The following is a 14,593-nucleotide window of genomic DNA, read 5'->3' on the forward strand; positions in this document are numbered from 1 at the left end:
ATCTCCCGGTACACAATGACGGGGAGGGACCCCGGTGTGCTACCACGCTGCCTATCACACTACCCATGAGTGGAGCCTCCAGCGGAGCACCACCGAGCAACCTACACACCCTATGTGTTGTGTCACTACCCATGCAGTGGTCACGTGGTGCGCAGGTCAATGTAGCCGGCCGACGAGCTCAACAATAATGGAGTCGTCAATCGCCCAATATGCAATCATGCGATATGGTGCATGCGGCTACAATATATCATACCTGAACATATCCTCCATAGATGGGTAATATATAAATTATTTCGATTTATTTAGATAAGATTTGAATCCCAGCAATAAGCCCCAGGGCAGCGCAGACGGTGGGCGCATGGTATCTCTGGCGTAATGGTCAGGGGTCGATTCTCAGGAACTGACGACTTGGGGTTTACCCCGCCATGCGCCTATGGCCTGTGTACCTGCATGAACCTCCCTCCATATCCGTGGGGCCGGCACTAGGGGAGCCACTAAGGTAGTGGATCTACCTTTAGAGAATCCCAACAACAAACTATTGTAACGGGCTTCCCTATGTAAAAAATTATTTTAATTTAATATTATACTTTTCTTAGTAAAAAAAATTAAGAAAAGTATATTTTTTAACATCGTCGGCCTAAAATATTTATAGAATCTTCTTTGATATAGTGTTGTCAATTATAAGATATGGGACTAAAGAGAACTATATTTTGTTTATATAAAACAACCAGAGAAAATTAATAATGAGAAAAATTCATAATAATACGTTGTAGCTGAGTCACCCTAGATTACTGATTGTTTCGCTTGTGGAATTACTAATAAACCTTGGAATTATTTTTAGTCTAAATAGAAAAAAAGGACATTAACGTAAATGCATTTTAGACTTCACCAAAATTAGTTAGTAAAGGCGAGAGATTTTTAATAAAATAGTAAGATAAATTAAAATTAAAATTTAAACATGTCAAACATATTTATGATAAAAAAAAATGACACAAAATTTTATTAAAATTTAATTAAACATTAAAAGAAAATTAGCAAGATAAATTCGCTAAAACTCATCTAAAATATTTCTTCAAATATAAATTTTTATAATATGTTTTAACGTTAAATTATAAATTAAACTATAGTTTTGTATTACTTTTCTCATATTAATTTATGATGCTTAAGGTATAATTAATATTTTTAGTGTGTATTATGGTTGTTTGTGGTCTTACGTTGAGATTTATACATCAATATTTCTATTTAGTCATTTAATTAAGTTGTAATTATATCCGTGAGTAAAACATATCATATATTTTTTAAAAATAACATTAAAAATTCTAAATAATCAAATTTTAAATTTGTATAAACCAGGGAGGAATTAGGGTATTTAAGGAGTAAGAATCTTACTGAATAATTTATTTTTTAAAAAAAATTAGGGACAAAAGTTTAAAATAAGGATTTTGTAGAATTTTTTTTCTAAAAAACTTAAAGCAAAAAATGAAATTTATTTTCTATCATAGATATAAAAAATAATTATAACATTAAAAATAATAAATATTATATATATATATAAAATATTTATTATTTTTAATGTTATAATTATTTTTTATATCTATCAAATTGGTAACATATTTATTTAACATGATTTACAAGTCCCCAACTCCTATTACCAATGATCTGTCAATTAATCACTGAAGCCACTATATTTCCTCCTCCTTGGTCGATGATCCGAGGGAAAAACCTCTTACAATCTCAATATCTCAATATTATAAAAATTAAAGAGAGAAAAGCTTAGAGAGAATTCAAGACTTCTAATAGGTTTAACTAGCACTATCTCACCTACCTTATAAGTCACTCTGAAATTCTCCTTTTATAGCCTTTGAAATCTAATTGAAAGTCTATTTGTTGTCCAATAGTTGACAACTCAGACTTCTTCAATCGGCTGTCTTTGCAATTAGGATTATGTGGGTCTCATCCTGTTATCGTGTGGAGGTCAAAGATAAGATGATCAATAGATAGACGACCAGGTGGTTGATCGGGTGAATTATACGCCGATCGAGGGGTTGAGCACCGACCCATCATCTCAAGCATGGAATAATCAGACCAATGCTCAAGAGACGTGTAGAAGCCGAGCCGAGCGGTCATCCCGCTCGGCCCGACGACGGACGACACGGACATAGGACTTTCAGCCAAGCGACTCTCCCTCTCGACGCTACAGTCGACTTTCAGCCAAGCGGTAGTCCCGCTCGGCATGGCAGCAAATAACGCAGGGATATCATAATTCTGGCCGAGTGATCATTCTGCTTTGCGAAGCAATAGACACAATGGGGTATCCTTCGATATCCTTTTGGGAGCTAGTGTCATTGACAGACGACATGATCAGACAGAGGATCGTACGGCAGAAGCTTCCACTGTTACGTCAGAGATATGCTCGGCCCGTTAAAGTATTATGTTAGGGATACTTTACTAACATGTCTTTTCAGGAAAAGCTTGGGAAAACGTGCCCGTTTTAATAAACGTGCACACACGTTACAGGAGCCCTATATAAAGGGGGATCCAGGCATTAACAGAGGTATGCTTTACGCGATTTTTACTATTACGCTACAGTTCTCGCTTCTTGTTTCTTCTTGCTTAACCGGAGACTGACTTGAGCGTCAGAGAATCATTGTCGGGGACCCTTTCCCTGGCTCGGCACTGACGTTGCTTGTGTTCCAAGCAGGAGCAAAGTCCAACGGAGATCAGCAAGAGTGCCACGTCCCCAACATTAGTCTCTTCTGTTGGAACCCCAAGATTATTTTGGTGTGATCAACAAGTTATGTTAGGTCCTGTCGATTTTTAATCTGGTGTCTAAATGTGTAGGAGCTTAGGAGCACAGGTAGTCGAGCGAAAGACGCAGTTGGCGAGAAAGACAGCATGCGGTAGTTCGAGGGATGAGCAGCTACGGAAGAGTACACCAGCGGACGAAAAGAAAGCATACAGTGGTTCCAAGAGACGAGAAGCCGGAGCGGAAGACTGCTCGGGGAGCAAGAGACGCAGCTAGCAAGAAGGTCGGCACGCGGTGCGACCGAGGGACGAAGACTGCGGATGAGTCCGCTGGCGGACGAGAAGGAAGCACGCAACGATTCCGAGGGACGAGAAGCCGGAATAGAAGCCTGCTCGAGAAGACCGGAAGTTGGGTTCGGGTGAGCCCTATTCCGGATGGCAGAGATCACCCAAGCGAGCAGAAGACTCGGACTGAGGCGAACGAAGCTAGAGCAGAAGACCCGGGCTGAAAAAGTCAACAAGGTTGACTTTCCCATCCGGGGCCCCCGGAACCCTTTCGGGCGCCTGGACCGAAAGTATATTCAGATCTAGGTCAAATCGAGATCTGTGCGTTAGGGATAAAATTTTATCCCCTCCCAGGGTGCCCGAAACACTTCGGGACGCCCCGACCAAGGCTATAAATACAGCCTTGGTCCAGAAGCTTCAAATCAACTCGAGTAATTCATTTCCAATACTTGTACGCTTCATTTCTAGATTAACTTCTTTGTTTTTGCGCTTCACTGCTGTAAGAGGCTTCTCCGCCTGAAGGAGTATTTAGTGCTACACTTTCCGTGAATTAACAACCTCCCCAGTTGTAACTAAGTAAAAATCCTCTTGCCTCTTCTTTCTGTTCTGCTTAGTTAATTTAATCTTTATGCAAGTATTATTCTGTTGAAAGTTTGAGAAGGGTTGCTTTCATTTTTTCAGGCTATTCAACCCCCTTCTAGTCGGCCGCCGCGATCCAGCAAGTGGTATTAGAGCCAAGGCGCTTCAGGAGAACTAATCGCCGAACGAAGCAATGAAATAATGGTCGGACCAAGCATCTACCCGCCGAACTTTGAAGGGGAATTCGTTAACTGGAAAAAGCGAATGCAGGTATTTTTTTAAAACTGATTTTGACTTAATGTTAATTATGGAATTCGATTTTACAGCACCGGGAGGTAAAGAGAAATATCAGTGGTCGAAAAAGGAGCAGGCCGACTACGTGGCCAACGGCAAAACAAAGTACCATCTGCTGAGCGTTCTCATGCCACAAGAAGTCAACTGGATCGGCAACTACGACTCAGCAAAGGAACTGTGGGAAATGTTACTTGAGCTGCACGAAGGGATGTTCGAAGCCAAGCTCGCTAGATGGGATCTACTTCACAATCAGCTCACCAGCCTACGATATGGGAAATATGAGACAGTTGCGCATCTGCACTTGAGAATTAAAGAAATGATCACCAGAACTTTGAATCTCGGAGAAAAGGTAAGTAACCGAGATTCGCTCAGATACGCACTAAACTCTTTTCCTAGAAATACTAAATGGGCATCACTAGTAGATGTCTTTTATATTCCTAAACATTTAGAAAAAAATTACTTTGGAAGAATTATTCTTGACATTTGAAGTGCACGAATCAAGATGTACAGGTACGAAGGAGCCCAAGAACAACGTCACCCTCAAAGCATCGAGAGATGAACCTGAGTCGGAGTCTTCTCTCGACGACGAGGAAATGGTAATTGTAATGACCCGACCCTCTTGGCCCATTTGGCGACCTCTCATGTCGTCGACCATCGGCCCTTATGTCGTCGGCCTATTTGGCGACCTCTAATGTCGTCGACCGATGACCCTTGGCCGTGCCGTTACTCACTAGGACTTTCCACCCCCGGTCAATGGATTTTTGCCTCCCCCAGAATTCGAACTCTAAACCTCCAGGCTTAAGTATTAGAGTTTATTGTTACCAGCTCACTTGGTTACCAGGATTCATAAACTCTAATACTTAAGCCTGGAGGTTTAGAGTTCGAATCCTGGGGGAGGTAAAAATCCACTGACTAACGGTCGACGACATGAGAGGTCGCCAAATGGGCCAAGAGGACCGGGTCGTTACAATAAAAAGGCGCCTTTTTATTGTAACGACCCGACTCATTTGGCGGCCCATTTGGCGACCCTCGGGTCGTCGACCGTCGGTCGTGCCATTACTCACTAGGAGATCTCACTTGGTTATCAGGATTCATAAACTCTAGTACTTAAGCCTGGAGGTCTATAGTTCGAATCCTGGGGGAGGCAAAAATCCATTGGCCAGGGGTGGAAAGTCCTAGTGAGTAACGGCACGGCCGATGGTCGACGGTCAACGACCCGAGGGTCGCCAAATGGGCCGCTAAATAGGTCGGGTCGTTATAGTAATGATGGTAAGATGATTCAAGAATCTTGGTAAGTTTAGAAAAACTAACCATCCGCAGGATAGAGAGAAAAGAACCATCCGCTGCTACCACTACGACGAAGAAAGGCACGTCAAGGACAACTACCCCAAGCTAAAGAACAAGGACAAGGATAAAGGTAAGAAACTTGTTCAAAAACGTAAGGCATTAAAAGTGATGTGGGACGACACGTCGTCCGAATCGGAAGTCGAAGCCTTCTCCGGACTTGCACTAATGGTAAGTCATCAAGACGACGACTGCGAGTCAAGCTCTTCCGAAATGAGCATCGAGAGTATCGATGAAGGGGGAGCGACATCGGAACATAGCAGCAGTTCAGGGGGAGAAACGAATAACGAGATCGACAAGGTAAGACATGTATGATCTCTTCCTCCCGATAAACTATTTAAGTTTATTAAATTGTTAACTAAGGATTGCTGTAAATTAGAAAAAGAAATTAAGAATTTAAAAATAATATTAGCTAAATCTTTCCCAATAGAAGAATTCAACAGAATTAAACTAGACAATGAAAAATTAAAAGTAGAAAATGATAATTTAAAAGTACAAGTAAATAACTTGAAAAATCATGCATGCTCATCTAATGCCAATGTTAGAAAATTTAACAATTTAAATTGGTATTTTAGATATTATAAGGGACAAATTAGAAATATTTCAAAGAAATATGTTCCTAAGAAATTCTTAGTTAATTCAGTTGGCTGGAACATATATTGGGTTCCTAAGTCTTGCTTAATCTAAATTTTAATCGGATTTAGCACTTTCAGCGAGAAAATTAAACAGTGAGTTTCTTTATGAGATTTTGTCTAAGGAAGTAGTTGTTGCTCCAATAACCAAGAAGGCCTAGTGCCTCGCCATGACTTGGAAGCCAAAATATTTAAATAAAATGTTTAATTAACTTTCTGATAAAGTATTAAGGTTGAAATTTAATAATGCTTTAAAAGTCTTTTAAACATTTTTTTACATAGATTTTTTTTTGCATAAAACTTTTACTTAGAAAAATAAGTTAAAAGTTCTTCTGAAATTAGAAATTTCTACTTAAATTTTTACTTAGAAAAATTTTCAAAAATATTGTTGCAAAATTTCCTAAGTCAGAATTTTTTTTTGAAAATTCTCTTACTTAAATTTTTACTTAGAAAATTCTCTTACTTAAAGTTTTATTTAGAAATCTTTTAACTTAGAACATTTTTTTCATTGAAAATTATTGCAAAATTTTTCAAAGTTACAATTTTTTTTTCCCTTAGAGTTTTTTTTTTAACCCCATTTTTTATGTGATTAAAGGGGGAGAAGGAAAAATATAAGTCTAAGGGGAGGTAGACCAAAATTAAAATTCTATTTTTTTTAATCTTTTTGCACTTTATTGTAAAATTAGTTAGTTTACTTTTTATGTCTATTTATCCTAGCTTAACTTGGGTTGCTTACATCAAAAAGGGGGAGATTGTTGGAACCCCAAGGTTGTTTTGGTGTGATCAACAAGTTAAGTTAGGTCCTGTCGATTTTTAACCTTGTGTCTAAGTGTGCATGAGCTTAGGAGAACATATAGTCGAGCGAAAGACGCAGCTGGCAAGAAGGACGGCACACGGTGCATTCGAGGGATGAGCAGCTGCGGAAGGGTACATCGACGGACGAGAAGGAAGCATGCGGTCGTTCCGAGGGATGAGAAGCCGTAGCGTAAGACTGCTCGGGGAGAAAGAGACGCAGCTAGCAAGAAGGTCGGCACGAGGGTGCGACCGAGGGATGAAGACTGCGGATGAGTACGCTGGTGGACGAGAAGGAAGCACGCGACGATTCCGAGGGACGAGAAGCCGGAGCGGAAGCATGCTCGAGAAGACCGGAAGTTGGGTTCGGGTGAGCCCTATTCCGGATGGTAGAGATCACCCAAACAAGTGGAAGACTCGAACTGAGGCGAACGGAGCCAGAGCAGAAGACCCGGGCTGCAAAAGTCAATGAGGTTGACTTTCCCATCCGGGACGCTCGAAACTGTTTGGGGCGCCCGGAATAGTCTAGGGCACCCGAAACCCTTCCGGGCGCTCGAACCGAAAGTATATCCAAATCTCGGTCAAATCGAGATCTATGTGTTGGGGATAAAGTTTTATCCCCCCAGGGTGCCCGGAACACTTCGGGGCTCCCCGACCAAGGCTATAAATACAGTCTTAGTCCAGAAGCTTCAAATCAACTCAAGTAATTCATTTCCAACACTTGTACGCTTCATTTCTAGATTAGCTTCTTTGTTTTTGCGCTTCACTATTGTAAGAGGCTTCTTCGCCTGAAGGAGTATTTAGTGCTACACTTTCCTTAGATTAACAACCTTCCCGGTTGTAACCAAGTAAAAATCCTCTTGCCTCTTCTTTCTGTTCTGCTTAGTTAATTTAATTTTTATGCAAGTGTTATTCTGTTGAAAGTCCGAGAAGGGTTGCTTTTATTTTTCAGGCTATTCAACCCCCCTTCTAGTTGGCCGCCGCGATCCAACATCTTCGACTTTCAGACAGGATCATATTTGGAGCTGTCTATAGGAACGCCACCTGAATCCGAGCCGAGAAGATGGAAGACGTTGGATGACTAACCACCGTGACACTCACTCAAGAGGAGCTGGAGATGCTCATGCATGCACCAACAACAAAAATGATGGAGCAACAACAACAGCAGGCGCTAGTCGATCGGCCAACACCGCAACCTGCAACATCGACTGCCGATAGGCGGGCGGGACAAGAAGACCGAGCAGAGAAACTCTCCGTGTGGGGGCAAAACTGAAGGCCGACCGACACCAAGGGGAAGCGCCACCCACGCCAATCCCCTTCCATCGAGCTCTGTTCCAAACCCCCTCGGAGATAGCCCAAGTGCATCAAGAGAGGGGATCATCTTTCGATGATGCGCTCGTTCGAGATGTGCGAAAAGGAAAGGCGCCCCGAGGCACCGCGTCCCCCGAACGGATCAACGGGAAGTTCTCAGAGGAGATCTTGCAAGACCCTCTATCTCGACACTACACCCCGTTGGTAATTGGGACGTACAACTGGTTGACCGACCTAGATGATCATCTAGATCAGTTCGACAATGAGACTATACTGCACTAGTACATGAACGGAGTAAAGTGCAGAGTCTTTCTCACGACTCTCTCCGGATCAGCGCAGCGCTGGTTCAGAAGACTGTTAGATGGCTCGATACGAAACTTCAAAGACTTCCGAGCTGCCTTCCAGCACCACTTCGCCAGCAGTCGACCCTACCAGAAGACGAGCGTCAACCTCTTCTCCCTGAAATAAGGGCCCAAGGAAGTGCTCCGAGCGTACATCCAGCGCTTCAATCAAGTGGTCATGGATATCCCCTCGGTCTCATTCGAGACCATGATGAATGCCTTCACCCAGGGGCTCGCCAAAGGAGACTTCTTTCGATCACTCATCAGGAAGCCGCCCCAGGACTTCGACCACATGCTGAAGAAGGCCAATAAACTCCTTATATAGGGAACCATAGTGACTTCAGGTCTAAGGACTATTCATATCAATAGTCACATGAGAATGTTTATGACACTCATATAACGACATGAAATATTCTCATGGCGGGTCATTCAGTATATATTTTCTAATATATACCCATGTGTCAACCTGATATCTCATATCCATGACTTGTGAGATTAAGTCATCCATTGACCTACATGCTAGTCTCAACACATTAATATTGTCCTTGTATATTAATACTTGACTAGAAATAGTTAAGAGTAGTGTTCTATATATATCTACAATATCTCACTATCAATTCAATTAATTGATATGCTGTAGATATGAACCTACTATCCAAGGATATTATTATACTTATTCAATGGACACTGATCTGAAATAAATATAATAACCAACTTTATATTTTTCTATTAATAATGAAATATGATACAAAAATGAGCCATTTACAATCATCTCATAATTAGTACTAGGACTAATACTAACATGATTCACCTAACTCCTAGCTAGGACTTTGTCTGCCAAGCCTTCAGCTTCCAACTGAGTTTACTTGGACCAAATTCACCTAGCCTCTAGCTAGGACTTTGTCTACAAAGCCTTCAGTTCTCAGCTGACTCTACTTGGACTTGATTCACCTAGCACCTAGTTAGGATTTTGTCTGCCAAGCCATTAGCTCTCAGTTGACTACACTTGAACTTGATTCATCTGACACCTAGCTAAGACTTTGTCTACCAAGCTAAATGCTCTTAGCTTACTCCACTTAGATTTGATTCACCTAACACCCAGCTAGGACTTTCTTGCTTGGTTCAAACCAAGACTTAGCTACTATCTAACACCCAATCAAGTATTTAGTTGCTTAGATTCACTGGGACTTAGTCACTACTTAGCTTACAACCAGGACTTTATCATAGTCAAGTAACCTGCACTTGCACACTTGACACAAATTGTTAGATCATAACTAATTTAACTTTAACCTTAGTCATACATCAAAACTCTAGGTTACATGTTGTGCTCCTAGCACTAACATCTTGATAATGATGAACCAAAAGTTACAACTGTCTGATTAATGTTTGACCAAGATTGCATCTATTCTTGATCTAGAGAGCATGAATCCCTTGATCTCTTGATTTCACCAAGTAAAAACTTTGGATGCCTCATCAGAATGATGACTAAGATTGCACTTGTTCTCGAAAAGTGTCTAATCTAGAAAATATACATCCATTGGGCTTCCAATTTCATTGAGCCAAAGTCGCTATTGTGTGATTGGATTGCCAACCTGGATTATATTTGTATTCTTCGAGAGACATTCGACTTAAGAAATATACATCCTTTGATCTTCCAATTTCATAAAGCCATAACTGTGGCTATCTTATTAAAGTATTGACTTGGATTGTATTTACTCTTCAAGAGATATTCGACTCAAGAAGTATACATCTCTTGGTCTTCCAATCTCGTTGAGCCAAAGTTGTGATCATATGATTGGAGTACTGACCAAATTTGCATTTACTTTTCAAGAGAGACTCGACTTAATTTCTTGGTCAATTACAACACATGTGATGCAATCCTTCGGACTTGTCTATTTTGACCTCCACTTAAGTCTCATTGAGTTAGATTCTGTCAATTGTGCTTGAGCTTCTATCTGAAGACTTTTTTTAGCCCTCTTTTAGGATAATTTAAATTTACTATCCTCAACTTTATAATTTTAGTCAAATGCCCCCCATAAAGTCTTGACTATCAATGTGACACTATACCTATAATATAGTTTTTGTCATCCGGTCTTTTAATGCATGATTCTTGCATAGGAAAATTATATGCTTTCTAGTGAATAACTCTCCCATCACTTAGGGTTCACTTTTAGATATGCTAGAAGCATCTTTGACAGAAACCTTAGAAGGTATTTTTTTTTTCAAATAATACATTATCTTTACTATCATCATTTGAAGACAGTCATAGAGAATTACTTTGATTTCTCTTCAATAAGAGTAAGACCCATGTTCTCCATAACTGCAAATATTATCTTAAGATTATTGGAATTTATATAAATAGATTGGCGATGTTGATCCAATAGCTGGGTTTGATCAGTTAGCTCAACAATAAGTCAACTACTCGATCCGATGGAGTTCAATATGGAGATGTGGACCTTGTCCTATTTATACTCTCTACACACTCTACATACTCTTTTTGAACTCTCTATTTCGTATGTTATTTCTTGAAAACTAATTGAAGTTTCTAGTTATCTTGAATTTTTTTAGCCAAACCACATGCATTCATTAAGGAGAGAACAACATGTCTTTAGATACAACTTGGCATAACCAACTAGGATAAGAACCTTCCAGCCATTCGAATGTCGAAGAAGAAAGGAAAACTTTCTAGGTCAATAACTGAGCAACAGTATTAGTTGATCTTCTCATATAAGCAAGGAATATAAAATTTGGAGTAGTCAATAAATATTTAATTTCCATAACTAGAGCACCATCGGGACCTAGATCCCCTACAGGTTGTGTTACTACTTGAACCACCTGTAGGGAGTCTGAATAGATACCAACATTTTGAATACCCAAGTAACCACATAAGTCCATTCCATAGAGAATAGCTGTCAAATCTACACCTCACTGACCTTGGGTCTCGAATAGCTTCCATTTTAGCACCCAAGACTTGTCCATGAGAATCTCGAACAATTGCTCCAACACTAAAAACGACTCTTGATCTCATCATAACCTGCATCCACATCCAGCCAAACCTAGTTAGGATATGAAGGTTTCCAAACTTGTTTTGAGTTTACCTCCATCGAAGGGTATAGTACCTCTCATGTCAAGTTAGACTCTTGAAATACCTCTAGCATCATAAGAACCCAATCTACCCTGATCTCCATCAATATGTTATCCAAATTATGATTTCGTTTACATATCTCTCCCCAAACTGCCCAACACATCATTACAAACAATTCAAACTCATCCTTTGAAACCATCATGGCTAGGTAGAGGATACAATAAAGGCGCTGGAATTCCGTTATGTTTCAATTTCCTTGTACAAAAAAAATTGTACAAGAACAGAACTTTTCCTAGCAACCCGCATGTTCGATCAAACATGTGTTTGATCAATCAAGCAAGCTTTTGAATGATCAAAGCACACCTTGATCGAAGTACAAGATCGTTGGCCTCTTGTGTTGATATTCCAAAAAATGATACAAAGAAAACTAACTAATTACGCAGCAGAATTAAAGAACTAGTTGTACTTTCTTCATAGCTAAAGACCTCTTGATCTTCTGCCGTATTCCTCTCCTCTTCTTGGACGTCGTGTGGGCAACGATCTACCAAGAGAAAACCACCCTCCTTCTCTTCTCAGTTTCCAAACCACCGGCTACAAAAGAAGGCTCTAGAATGGGGCACCTTCTAATCTTCTTCCTTCTCTTCTTCTTCCTCTTCTTCCTCCTCTTCTTCTTCTTCTCCAATCTGCCACCCACTAAGGAAAAGAGGGGCGCTGACCCTTGTTATGGAGGAGGAGGGGCGCCGACCCTTGTTAGAAAGGAGGAGGCGCCCACCCTCGTTATGGAGGAGGAGGGGCGTCGGCCATAAGGAAGAAGTGTGGCCTACCCTAGGTGGAGATGTGGCCGACCCTAGCAAGGGAGAGATGGGGCACCAGCCACAAGGAAGGGAGAAGAGAGAAAATTAGAAAGAAAGTTTTTAGGGGCCAACACCTAGGGGTCACCCTACTCCTTTTTATAGGTTTGCCGTCGATTACAAAGAAAGAAAAATAACAGAATTCTGTTAAGAAAAAATCTCCCTTTCTATAACCAAGTTAAACTAAGTCAAGTTAAACCAAACCAAGTTAAACTAATCCAAGTTAAACCAAGCCAGGTTAAACCAAACCAAGTTATGGATGGGTGGATGCGAGACTTTATATAGAGACTATAACAGGGACCTAGAGGAGGAATTGGTTTAGGCCTCCTGATGGGTTTGGGCTTCCTGTGTTCGGCCCAAATACCCAACCCAAAGTCCATCAATAATGACTCATACCACTAAAGGGTTATTATTGAACTACCGCACCAATCCCATATTATAATATGGGCTCCTTCTTATCATGAGTGTTTTAAACTCCCTGTGTTTAAGATATCGTATGCCCGTTAATTAAATGAGTTACTAACAACCCAATTAATTAACATCTGATTCCAAGAGTAGTACCACTCAACTTTATTATTATGTCAGACTAAGTCCACCTGCAGGATTTACATGATAATCCTTATGAGCTCCTCAAGGGACATCATCAACCTAAATAATTAGGACACAGATTCCTTCTATAATCAACAACATATCATATAAATAATATTATCTCCCAACTCATCGGGTCTATTGATTTAACGAATAAATCTCACACATTGATAAGTTAAAGAAATAAATACTAAGTATATGTGCTTGTTATTATATAGGAATTAAGAGGACGTATATCCATAATAACAAAGATTCTGTTCTTTTATGTAGTCAGTATAAATCGAACAACCTCAAATGGTCCTGCTCAATACACACATAGTGTACTAGTGTAATTTTAAAATCAAGATAGACTAATAACAAATTACACTATAACCGTTCTAATGGTTTATCTCAATCCATCTTGGTAATAAGTCACTATTTATAATTTATAAGAAACCGATAACATAATCTTCTGTGTGGCACCACACATCATGTTATCTACAATATAAATTAAATGGACAACTGCATTGACATATATAGAAATATAAAATGTAAACATTTGACCAAAGTGATTCTCATTTCAAAATATTTCAAAACAGATGTTCATACAAAAGCTAGACTTATAGTATACATCCCAACATGCAATCCATGAAAGAAGTCATACTGCCCTTGCTAAGATAGCTCCAGACCTGGATGCGTTTTCATACACTTCGAACCACTAGACAAAATAAAATGTAATGACTAGTGGACCCATCATGAGACTTACATAAAGGGCAAAAATCCGTCAATCAGAATGGTTTGCTTTAAGATTTCCTACTATAAGAATAATATCTTTGGATGCCTGCCACAAAAATATTCGAACCTTAGGGGGAATTTGATGTCGCCAAATAAATTTCCACCATGATTAATCGGCTTGAGAAGATTGGAAAGGAGGGGGATTCAAGGTGTTCACCTTCAAGAGATACACAAATTTGATTGTATATTGACGATTGGGGCTTCCCTGCCAAAATCGAATGTCCTCACCTCCCTTGTGGTTCAACGGTATATTAAGGATTGCTTGAGCTGCATGTGTGGCAAAATTTGTATGCACTGCTTGCTCATCCCACATCTATGTGTCTGTGATAGAGTTAGCTACTCTAATCAATGGGTACGATAGAGAGTTGAAATAGCTTTTAAAATTGAAAGGCTTGGAATCCATGGATCTGAATTTTTTAGGATGCTTTATCCATTCCCTATTCTCTAGCACAAACCTTTTTGAATAAGATCTCAATCCCACATCAAAGATCTCCAGACATAAGATAAATTTGACCCAATATTTGTCACTATAATATTAGTGTGTCTAAAATACCTACCCTTCCATACATGTGCCACCAGCAAATAAATAGATTGAATGATCCACCCAACATATTTAGCTAAAAGAGCTTTGTTGAAGGATAAAAGATTGTGAAAATTCATACCTCCATGACTCTTTAATTTGCATAAGGAAGCCCAAGATGACCAATGAACTCCTTTTTTGTCATTTTTATCATTCCACCAATAACGTAAGCTTGCTCTATTCCTTGGCAAGTAGAAATTGGGAGCCTAAAGCACAGTATAGCATAAGAAGGTATTGTCGATGCATGTAATTCTTATAGAGTTTTTATTAGCATTTGGCATGCATTATCTCACATCATCAGTATTCATGGAGCTACAGTAACCCAAAATTGCTTAAGGAAATAAAACATTAGGCTTACCATTTACTCCTATAACTATTGAGTTTTGTTATTG

Source organism: Zingiber officinale, chromosome 8A, assembly GCF_018446385.1.
Source record: "Zingiber officinale cultivar Zhangliang chromosome 8A, Zo_v1.1, whole genome shotgun sequence".
NCBI lineage: Eukaryota > Viridiplantae > Streptophyta > Magnoliopsida > Zingiberales > Zingiberaceae > Zingiber > Zingiber officinale.